Genomic DNA, 12,916 nt, shown 5'->3' with positions numbered 1-12,916 from the left:
ATAGATGAAAGATAAAATCGCTCATTAGAGTAAAATTAATATAACATACATTTGCAAAAGCAGCTCATTTCAAACCACAGGTTCAACAAAGTAGATGAAAACACATATATACATTGAGTTCACGTCCATAAAGATAACTTTCAAAGATTATATTAGAATATCGTCTGGGTATTTAGTTATGTACTTTTTTCTTAGAAGTTCATGGAATTTTGAATGAATGAATGAAAAGCACTTTCCTAAGCGGTATTTTTAAATGCTTTTTTTAACATCTCTATTGAGTATAATTGCTTTACAATGGTGTGTTAGTTTCTGCTTTATAACAAAGTGAATCAGCTATACATATACATATGTCCCCATATCTCCTCCCTCTTTTGTCTCCCTCCCACCCTCCCTATCCCACCCCTCTAGGTGGTCACAAAGCACCGAGCTGGTCTCCCTGTGCTATGTGGCTGCTTCCCACTAGCTACCTATTTTACATTTGGTAGTGTATATATGTCCCTGCCACTCTCTCACTTCGTCCCAGGTTACCCTTCCCCCGCCCCATGTCCTAAAGTCCATTCTCTACATCTGCATCTTTATTCCTGTCCTGAGCCTAGGTTCTTCAGAACCATTTTTTTTTTTTTTTTTTTAGATTCTATATATGTGTTAGCATACAGGATTTGTTTTTCTCTTTCTGACTTACTTCACTCTGTATGACAGATTCTAGGTCCATCCACCTCACTACAAATAACTCAATTTTGTTTCCTTTTATGGCTGAATAATATTCTATTGTATATATGTGCTACACCTTCTTTATCCATTCATTTGTCGATGGACACTTAGGTTGCTTCCATATCCTGGCTATTGTAAACAGTGCTGCAATGAACACTGTGGTGCATGACTCTTTTTGAATTATGGTTTTCTCAGGGTATACGCCCACTAGAGTACTGGGATTGCTGGGTCGTATGGTAGTTCTATTTTTAGTTTTTTAAGGAACCTCCACACTGTTCTCCATAGTGGCTGTATCAATTTACATTCCCACCAACACTGTATGAGGGTTCCCTTTTCTCCACACCCTCTCCAGCATTTATTGTTTGTAGATTTTTTGATGATGGCCATTCTGACCGGTGTGAGGTGATACCTCATTGTGGTTTTGATTTTCATTTCCCTAATGATTAGTGACGTTGAGCATCCTTTCATGTGTTTGTTGGCAATTTGTGTATCTTCTTTGGAGAAATGCCTATTTAGGTCTTCTGCCCATTTGGGGATTGGGTTGTTTGTTTTTTTGATATTGAGCTGCATGAACTGCTTGTAAATTCTGGAGATTAATCCTCTGTCAGTTGCTTCATTTGCAAATATTTTCTCCCATTCTGAGAGTTGTCTTTTTGTCTTGTTTATGGTTTCCTTTGCTGTGCAAAAGCTTTGAAGTTTCATTAGGTCCCATTTGTTTATTTTTGTTTTCATTTCCATTTCTCTAGGAGGTGGGTCAAAAAGGATCTTGCTGTGATTTATGTCATAGTGTTCTGCCTATGTTTTCCTCTAAGAGTTTTATACTGTCTGGCCTTACACTTAGGTCTTTAATCCATTTTGAGTTTAGTTTTGCGTATGGTGTTAGGGAGTGTTCTAATTTCACTCTTTTACATGTAGCTGTCCAGTTTTCCTAGCAGCACTTATTGAAGAGGCTGTCTTTTCTCCATTGTATAGTCTTGCATCCTTTATCAAAAATAAGGTGACCATATGTGCGTGGTTTTATCTCTGGGCTTTCTATCCTGTTCCATTGATCTATATTTCTGTTTTTGTGCCAGTACCAAACTGTCTTGATTACTGTATCTTCGTAGTATAGTCTGAAGTCAGGGAGTCTGTTTCCTTCAGCTCAGTTTTTATTTCTCAAGATTGCTTTGGCTATTCGGGGTCTTGATTTTTATTTCAGATAAATTTACTAGGGCTGGCTGGAACAAAAATTATTACCTTTAATTTTCCAGTTTCCTACTCTAAGTAAACATAAGTTAATCTTGCTTTTCTTTTGATAAGCAGAGAGTAGTAACACAGACTTTAAGAATAGAATTATTTTTTCTTTACAATGTAGTTTTAGCTAGTAATAATGATTACATTAACTAGACCATTACTGAATTAAAAAGAAAGTTCATAGGCAGGCCATATAAGTCTCTGAATGCTTTTCATTATTTTGGTGGTGTGTCTACCAAAATGCACTGGTCATCATTAGAGATGTGCTTTTTGATTGGAAATGCAGTCTGTCAGCATCAAATAGCTGAACTTATGTCATTCTAAAACTGGACATGCCATCACCACTTTCCTCTTACAGTATGTTCCTACTTTATTCTCAGATGATTTTGTTTCGTATATAATTTCTCAACTGAACTCTTTCATATCTAATTTCTTTCAAAATAGGGGATATTTTATATATAGCTAAACATGTTTTTGGGTTTCTTTTCTGGCATAATTATACTGTCTCAAGTAACATAAAAATAGGAACACCCAAGGCTCTTAAAATGAATGCATGTTGTTTTCATTTTTTCTAATACTTCTTCTACTTGATATAAAAACATGTAGATGATATTTTCTTTAAATTCTTTTGGTTTGATAAATAGTACTCAAGGGGATTTTATATCTACATTACTTTTATTAGCTAAGAAACAGAATACTCATGTAAAGCATATTTATTACACAACTACAAACTAAGCACATAATCACATATATTCACAGAGTCAACATGCCAGTTTGTCAGAACACTCATTTAAGAAAAGATCTCAACATGGTCAATGAATTGCTAAGATTTCAATGATTTTCTCCTGGCCAAATCCAATGGTCTTTTCCTGATGTTGTTGTTGTTATTATTATCATCATCATTATTTGCGATGCACTAAATAATCATTTAGGAATTTTTCTAACCCTCAGGATAAAAGAATCAGTGGTATACTGGCAAAAGTCTCAGATGCTTCAGATTTACTCAGAAGCAGCTTCCTTTATTTTTATGTAGAGTAAACAGATATAACATCATAAAATTCCAGTACTCAAAAAAAACACCTTAGAAATCATGTTGTACCACTATCACATATTATAAATGATAAAATGAAGGCCAGAAGGCAATGCTCCCAGAAAATCTTATTAGATGGAAACATTCCCCTTATCTGCCTTCACTACCTTGCAAATCTCGTATTCTTTCTATAATCTTACACCTGCTCAAATTTAACACCCATAAGGGAGGACACCTTCATAGACTCCAATAGGCATTTATTATTATCCTAGCCTCTCCTATAACGTTTTCTTCATGTCCTTCTAATAGGATCTATCATCTCTGTTATAGTTCTCTCCGGTTGTGCAGCCTTGAGCAAATTTCACACTTTCTCTTAATCTCAATTTTACTGGAAGCAAAAGTCCCTCTCTCACAGAGGTATTATGCGGATTAAAAGAGATAATCATTGTAAGGAATTTAGCACATCACCTGGCACATTTTGCATGCTCAATACTTCTTACTATTGTTGTTGGGTTAACTTATGATGTATACACCCACATATCCTTCCCCTTCACTCCTCAGGGAGCTCCAAAATGAGCTCTTATTCAGTCTGTAGCCCAGTGACTGGCACTCGTTATGCATGTGTTTACTTTCAGCAAGTCTCTGTGGGACACATTAAGGAATGAATATTCTCACACACTTGATCCCTGGTGAAATTCTTTCTCCACGTGCCCTTTAGAATAGGCACAATGTCTTCTAATCCTTTGTGTATATACTCTTAACTAAAATCACTTCCAAAAGTTTAAAATGAAACACTGAACGAGCCAGTGCTTTTGTTATATGTGTTCTTAATAGAGTCAGGTTTTTTAGGTTTTACTTGAGAAATTTCATACCAAGTTTAATAAGTGTGCCTTTCTTTGATTTCTCAAGAAGAAAATGAAGTCCCTCCCAAATATATTGGATTTCATCCTTAATTTATATTCAACCTTTTCCTGATACTGTGGTTTGACCTGAAAATTTTGTAGTTTTATCTCTCTATTTCATGCATGGGCAAATGCTCTAGCAATAGTATTCAAAACAATTTTGCACGGTAAGCCTTTTATGTAACATTTTATCTGTCATGCTTGAAATTTACATTAGAAGAACAATTGACTTACTCACTAATGATACTTTTAGGAAACTGTGAAAGTTCATGAATAAAATTAAATTTTATGAATAATTTGAAGTAAAAATATCTTACTTTAATGATTGGCTTAATAGATAAAAGTGTATTTAAACATAATAAATAAATATGTGTATATGTTATAATTATTTCCAATTTTGAAAAGTGCCTCTTTGCAGTGACAAAATAATCAATATGCATAGTGATAAACATGTTTACTCTGCTATTGCGAACAGACTCACTGTACAATAATGACGCCATGGTAAACCCATCTCTATAACAGATTTATATCCTAGTGGATGAACAGACTCACAGTACAACAGTGATGTCATGGTGATCCCATCTCTATAACAGATTTATATCCTAGTGGATGGACAGATCCTATGAACATGGGAAACCAATTTTACTATGAGACCCGTTAGAACCTCTTGAGGTTAGAGACAAACCTCACAACTTTCCAGGGGAGAGTCTACCTTAAGTGAGTTCACTTTAGAGATTTTATAGCTGGGGCAAAAATCTTATTTTAAAAGTCTACACTTGGAAAATAAAAACACGCTTGCTCCCAAATTATAGATGTTCAGAGTTTACGATTTGTCCATTGATTCACAGGTATTTTCAAATGGTGTTTTTAAGGTAGAGGCAAGGGTAGTGGGAAGGTGGATCCCAATTACAATTCTTCAAAATAGAGTATCTGTAATCTGTGTCTTCTGTCTCTCTCTCTCTCTCTTCCTACTCTCTCCCTCCCTCCCCATTACCTCCTATAAATATCCAGCACAATGAAAGTATCATCAGAATAATAACTATTGGATCTGTTTGCTATGTATTTTGGAGTAATAACAAATTTTCCTCAACCCCCTCAGCCTTTCTCCACCCTCCACATTGTTCCATTTCCTTTTACAACAATACAGATTATTGTCCGTCCCAGTACATGTGGCAAGAGTGCTAGGAAACCAGCAGAATTTCTATGCCAAGTTTTTAGTGATACCATTATAATTTCTGATAATTTCCTTATGGGCTAAAATAATCGTGACTTGACTTAAGCGTGTAATAGAGACATCAATTTGGTTTGAAAAACCTTTTACTTTTAACTTTATTTCAAAATAACAAGGTATTCATAATGACATTATCTCTCCTTGTCATCTACCAGGTTGGAATAAGATGCAATAGTTGAAATAAATGCATGTTCTTGTGTTTTTATAGAAAATATATTTGTATTTCTGTAATAATTATATATTGAAATAAACTCATTGAATATGTGACTATAACAAAAATAACAGATATTAAATAACATACTTAGCCCATTTATTTGAATCTGAGATTGAAAATTGAATATATATAATTGATACATTGAATATATATATATATATATATATTCAATATATAGATATATATAGTGGGATGGTTTGAACTAAATGCAAAAAATTCCTAAGGTCAAATTTTTCAGGTAAAATGTGTCAGAATACAGGTCAGATTGTGGGTTTGTGGATGGATATCCGTTATGATATAGTTAGCTATTAAATATGTGAAATAAGGTATTTTGTGCTGCAAACAAAGCATGACAATCAGTTGTCCCACCTCCAGAGACAAAGAATGACAGGAAAGTTTCAGTTTCCAATGTTTTCACCCTTGTCAAAAAGGCAGATATGAATATATAGAAACCTATTTGAAAGTTAACAGAATGAGAAAAAATACTGTTTTCATTTCTCCTCTCTTAGATTCCTTCAAGTTGAGAGATGCAATTTTCTAGAGAAGATGATGATGACAGAAGTTTATAGAGATCTTTCAATTTCTACTTATTCCAGTAAATTTATCCTCCTATTTCTACTTCTGTTCTCCTGTGAGAGTTCATGTTAAAGTTGGAAATTCTTTGCTCATTGGCATAAACTCTTCCTATTCTTTCCAGTTATTTCTTTAAATACTCAGCCATTGCTGATCCTTTCCTTCCATATACTGTCCAGATCTTACTATGAACTCATTTTATAATCCCAAAGACTGTTGAAGTCTGTTCTATTAAATGTTTATTTAATCTCAGCCTCATTCCATAGAATGCTTGGGTGCCAATAGTTACCATTGGCACCCATTCACACATACTTCTATAACCATCACACATATCAATTCACACATACTTCTATAATCATCAGCCCAGGACAATTAGCTATAAAAAGATGGTTTGCCAGATCATTGGCTTTAATGAATCCTTAGAATGTACAGTATTGAATCCTCATTCCCTATTCCTAATATGGTTTTCATTTGAAGTAACAATTGCAAATCATACCTGAAGTAGAAAGAGGTAAGACAACATATTCTTGATCCCAAATGGAGTTATTGATTCTATTAGTAGAACCTGCCCCCCAACTCCATCTAGACCAACTCAGTTGTGAATGGTTTTGCTACACAAACAATTGTTCAAATCTAGAATTCATGCTTGCCTCTTTTTCTCTCACCATCTACTTCAAATTAAATAAATCCTTGTGGTTCTACCTCCAAAATACACTGTGATCCCATCCTGGACCAAGGCATCACATTTTTCTCTCTCTGAACTCAGCAAACATCTCCTCCTAAAAGTTAGTTCTCCACAAAGCACTTTTCTTAAAATTTGATTTAGATTACTATACGCCTTTGCTTAAAAATGTTCAATGGCTTCCAATGGCATTTATAATAAAATCCAATATACTTATCATGGCTTACAAGGCTAAACCTTATCTCATGTCTCCTTCCTTTTCACTTACTATGGTCCAGGCACACTAACATTCTTTACACTCTTTGAACATTCCAGCTCCCCTTTCCCTCAGAGGCTAGAAATCTCTTTATACTCCTTCCCCTCTCCCTTCATATGGGGAACTCTACTTTTCCTTTGAAGCATTAAACATCAACTCCTGTCCCAGCTGTTTTATATTTGGGAATGTTTTTCTTCATAACACTTATCAAAATTGAGATTTACTTTTTGTTTATTTAATCCTTTTTCTACTTTATTTAATCTAATAATTTCTACTGTGAAATTGATAAATATATATATGCCTTGTCTGTTGCACAATTGCAACATTAGTTAGCCATCTTCCTAGTACAGAGTAAGTTCTTCATAAATGTTGGCAGAAAGAAAGAAAGGAAGGAAAAAAGGAAGGGAGGGAGGGAAGAAAAGTTTGGAAAGAGGATGTGTTTCAGAAAACAAATGTTTTATTTAGCAAAAGAAACACGAAAAATTTTCTCTAGTTTACATAGAATTAATTTTCTAGATAGCAAAATTTTAGAGAACATATGCTATTGCCAGATATTAGGCCAGGAACTAGAAAATATTTCTAATTTTCAGGGGGAGAAAAACATAACGTTGTACTTTAATAGTTCAAGGAAATAAATACATCATTGAATAGGAACTAAAAATATATAGCTAATATTTTGTGTGTCCAATAATTTTATTCTAAAGTTCAGTCTTCATTTATATTACCAAAACTTTTTAGTTACTTGGATATTTCTGAATGTATTTTACTTTTTTTTTTCTTCTAGGCTTTTTTAAAGGGTTAGTTTGGGGCTCAAATTATGCACAATAAAATATTCTACATGTTGATAATTCTTCAGTTTCTACTGTTTTTCTTCCTTCAGTATGTTAACTGCGTATCTTTGAACTTTATTTGTCCCTAAACTCTGTAATCTCTGTGAAAATGAAATAAAGTATATTTGCCTGCCATCAATTACTTCTGTATGTTTTCTGTGTCTTCATGGATTTTCTTCCTTTAAGTATAATTTATCTTCAGTGACAGACACTTTCATGAATTAAGGTTTGTGTAACCTGTGCTGTATTTCACAGATAAACTCATTATTTAGCTATTTAAAACGGCTAGTACAGGATCAGACCCATTACTGCTATGTAAACTCTTTGGACCAATCTTCAAGACATTCTTCAGTGTTTCACTCACCTTTGTCCTTCCTGCTTTAATTATCCCACAGTGATTAGTAATGTAGTAAAAGTGAAAATCACCTAATTAGCTTTTTATTAGCACACACTCTATATTTTATCATCTTTGGCTACCTCAGACAGGCAACAACGTCAAAAGAATAACAGCTCTGATACAAATCCCAGGCTCTCCAAACATATCAAAATAAATCAGTATCATTTTTATTTAATTTCAAGGATTAATCTATAAACCCCCAATTTTTCTCAGATTTCTCACTATTATAAAGATTTGAAAAATAATAATTGTTAAAAACATCACTTTAGTTTGCATCTGCTAATCCCAAACTCCCAATCCATCCTTCCCCCACTCCCCCTCGGCAACTACAAGTCTGTTCTCTATATCCGTGATCCTGTTTCTGTTTCATAGATAAGTTTGTTTGTGTCATTTTTTAGATTCCACATATAAGTAATATCATATGGTATTTGTCTTTCTCTTTCTGACTTAGTTCACTTAGTATGATAATCTCTAGGTCCATCCATGTTGCTGCAAATGGGTGGATAAACAAGGTCCTACTGTATAGCACAGGGAGCTATATTCAATACCTTGTGATAAACCGTAATAGAAAAGAATATGTAAAAGAATGCAGATATGTATAACTGAATCACTTTGCTGTACAGCAGAAACTAACACAACATTGTAAATCAACTATACTTCAATAAAATAATTTAAAAAATAAAATAGAAACATCATTTTATATGGCTTGCTTTTGCACTTCCATTGAGTTATGAGTTACTCTGAAGTCAATGAACTGGCTTGGAATAAAAACCCAGAGATTAAAAAAGAAACAGTCTAAATTTGACATGTGCATATTGAAACTATTGAACTTTCCATTTGAAAATAATCATTTAATTCCATTATGTTTCATTACATCTCTCAAATATTTCAACTATTATGGAGGAAATTGAATGTATTTAAATCAAGATGATAACTTGGAGAGGAAACACATATTCAACTCACAAAAGATGCATAATAGGACAATATAATCTGTGGTAAACACACACATATTTATATAACTGACTCAGAATTTTAAGGGAGAAATAATACCGTTTTTAATACTATCATTCTTATCAGACACAAAACACTAGTACGTGGTGCACTGCTGTGTGCACTGCTGTGTTCTGTCAAAACTTTCATACTTATATCTATATGTATCTATAACGATCTCTCTATATATTAATCACAAGGCAAATAAAATCTTAATGAAGTTCATACAATAATACTTTGCAGTCAAGCCTTCAGGCTGTATTTATCATGGTGTTTACATGTTTATTCAATTTACTAGACAATATTTTGGAAGCAACTAAATATATTTTAATAATAATTTTATTTGAATGCCAAAAGGTTAGCCAATATCCTGAGGTGTTTTTTTTTTTTTTTTAAGATGATTTTTTTTTTAACATCTTTTTTGGAGTATAATTGTTTTACAATGGTGTGTTAGTTTCTGCTTTATAACAAAGTGAATCAGCTATACATATACATATATCCCCATATCTCCTCCGTCTTGCGTCTCCCTCCCACTCTCCCTATCCCACCCCTCTAGGTGGTCACAAAGCACCGAGCTCATCTCCCTGTGCTATGTGGCTGCTTCCCACTAGCTATCCATTTTACTCTGAGTTTTTTAATGATTGTGTGGAATATTTACTCTGCAGACTTTTGGTTCACTCCATAATATATAATGGAAATAAATTATAATACATGTAAGGTTAAAATCAAATATTAATTTTGTTATGCTTTTGGATATTTCAAAATGATGGCCACCTGATTTTGGCATGTGAAACTTACAGTGAACAATGCATAAATACATATATTAACTTTATGAAATATTACAAATTGCTTATATGTAGCTACATTAAATTATTAAATAATCATAAATATCAGTGTCTTCATATTTATATATAAATTTTACAACAAAAAATTTAACATATACACAGAGCATTTACTATCTTAATAAAAAGCTATCCAGCTAACTATCTTAAGCACACAAGATAATATTATAGAACAATACCTTTAATACCTGGAGATCATTAAATGTGAAGGTTCAAACAATACAGCTTTTATTGAAACCAAAGGAAAATATCTTATCAACCATGGCTAAGGCAACTATTTCTTAGATAGGACACAAAATCATACAAAAAGTAATCACACAAGAAATAAACCTAAGAAACTAGAATAAATTAAAATGAAGAACTTCTATTCATCAAGAGACATCAACAGGAGATGAAAAATTCCACCAAATGGTTTCATATACAATATAAATATCCAGTGGTGTGCTAGTAAATGTTTAACACCTAGTACTCCAGAAGAAAAGTCCTATTTTTTTAGTGTTTGCCAATATATGTGGTGTAAATACTTCTACCATGGTGCTTTTAAAACTACTAAGCAGCTCTCAAAATTCTTGACACTTCAACAGTAGGCTCTTATGAATCAGGTTAAGGCACCCTAGCATATCAGTGTATATATCCAGCAAAGGATTCAATACCCATATGTATATGATAAAAAAAAGGATAAATAACATAATTTTAAAAGGATAGATAATAGATAATACGACAAATAGTTTTAAAAAATAAGTTTTTAGGACCACTAATCTTCAGGACATTCAAATTAAAATATCCCTATATACACAACAAAGTGGCTAAAAGAGAAGGATGAAAAATCCCAGTGTTACTGAGTATCTAGAGCAACTGAACTCTCACATCCTGCTGTTGAAACCTGAAATAACCACTTCGGTAAAATGTCACTCTCTCCTAAAGCAGAACATATGCACAGCCTATATGCCCAACAAAATATATACACATATTCCCTAAAAGACATGTTCCAGATATCCATATGACTGTTACTCATAAGAGCCAAACTCCAGAAACTATCCACATGCTTATAAATGGGAGAAAGGACCACAATTTGGTATATTCACACAGTTGCCTACTACACAGTAATGAGAAGGAGTGATTTACCACAGCATATAATCTTACAAATGTAACTTTGAGCAAAAGAAGCAAAGCAGTACCTATCATATGTTTTCATTTGTAAAACGTGATTAAGTAGGCAAAGTAATCTATCTTCCTAGAATTCAAGATAGTGTTTATGTTCTGTGGGTATAGTTACTAGAAAAGAGCAATTAAGGTGGGGGCTACAATGTACTCTAATTTTTATCTTTTTTTTTTTTTATTTATGTGAGTGCTGGTTATATGGGTGTGTTCATTTTGTGACAATTCACTGAGACTGCACTTAAGCTATGAGCAATTTTCTCTGTGTATGTTTATATAAGAATATTAAAAAAACAGGAGATGACATGAATTTTAAAAATATTTTGTACCATTTTATAAAATGAAATGATCTGTAGGTTTATTTATATATATTTGTAAAATATAAGTTACAAATTAAAAAAATAACTTCTCAAGGATAAAATTATCGTTCTATGCATATCCAAATAACATTTTATAAAATGTCTTCCATTTTCAGCAGAATCCTTCTGGAAGGGCAGAGGGATTTTCCCTTGATTCTATGTGACACTTGTTTTTCATAATCTTACATTGTTTCTAAAAATATCACCAAAGGGAACACATTAGAGTGCCCAGAGGTGGTTGCCTACAGTCTCTTAAAACAACTTCTTCAAGATACATTTCAATAGTGCTGAATTACCAGATAATGAGGAGACGGAGTCAATTGCCTCTGTGTTTCCAAAGATATCGTTCCCCCCCAGATATGAAATGAATGATACAAATGCCCATATTATCTGTATTTTATATGTCAATTACAAGCTAAATCTTCATCATGTTTACTATTAAGGAACAGATAAACACTGAAAATCCTTTTACTAAAATAACCCAATCAGTTTCACAACACAGACTTATGTTTACTTATATTCTGTAGTAATTAATTATAAATGTAATCCATATTCACATTTTTAACACGTTATTGAATGCATTAACCACAGAAATTAACAAATAAATAACACCTCCCCAAATCACCCTAGAAGTTACTGGTGATTTCTTATCATCTCTATTTCCATACTTACATATTTTACTTTCAACTCTCTAAAGCTCCAACATCAAGTTTTAATAGAAGAACCCAATTTTGATAAATCCTGACAGGTTATAATTTTATAAGTTTTACTTTCAATAACTCATTGCCTTATTCATTGGCATCAAATAGACCTCGCTATAAATATTTTTAATATATAAAATTGTCATTCCTGAACGATGCTTCAAATTCACTTAGAAACCTATCAAAGGCTACATCAAATGACTATATTACTATAATCTACTCAAGAACATAAACATTAGATAGAAAATATCACATAGTTTCTTCAGAATTTCCATAAAAGTAAGGTAAAGTATCAAGCTACTTATGCAAATTCCCTTTACTGTTATTAATCAAGCAGGGGTAATAGAGAAAAACTATAAAATTTAGTATATTAATTATAATCTTACCATAGGCTCACAGGTTAGGAATTCAAAGAAGAAGTTCACCACCCTGAGACCTAAAAAAGTACAACCAAAAACATTTTGTATTAGTATAGGTATTGCATTTTAATTCAAGATCATAAAATGTTAAATAGTGATTCAATATCATGAAAAATTTTATTTTATGTATCATTAGTGTACATATAACTTGACAATTTTGACTACATTTGTCTGAAATAGCATTACTGTTACTCAGCTCACATCACTATTGTGATTTGAAATTAATTACTCTAATTTCAGCTCTTTAATGCAGGGATGACAAACAAGCAGAGAAAATTTGTCTCTTTTGCTTCTTGTGGAACTATGGGTGAGGGACACATTTGCAAGCAAAATGTATTTTGCATATATTATTTTAAAAAGCCTTCTCAGTTAGACTCAGTTAACAGTG

General features: G+C 32.7%; 1 protein-coding gene across 13 annotated transcripts in view; it reads right to left on the bottom strand.

Moving 5' to 3' along the window:
- Nucleotides 1-12,916, bottom strand: part of PTPRD (protein tyrosine phosphatase receptor type D) — a 2,135,645-nt gene that overhangs the window by 1,161,606 nt on the left and 961,123 nt on the right. For all 13 annotated transcript variants that reach the window (XM_079926376.1, XM_079926379.1, XM_079926370.1 and 10 more), the window contains one exon: nt 12,496-12,545. The gene's annotated coding sequence lies outside the window, so the exon portion shown is untranslated. The remainder of the gene's footprint in view (nt 1-12,495; nt 12,546-12,916) is intronic.

Source organism: Stenella coeruleoalba, assembly GCF_951394435.1.
Source record: "Stenella coeruleoalba genome assembly, chromosome: 7".
In the NCBI taxonomy this organism is placed as follows: domain Eukaryota; kingdom Metazoa; phylum Chordata; class Mammalia; order Artiodactyla; family Delphinidae; genus Stenella; species Stenella coeruleoalba.
This window is presented reverse-complemented; position numbering and strand designations above follow the sequence as displayed.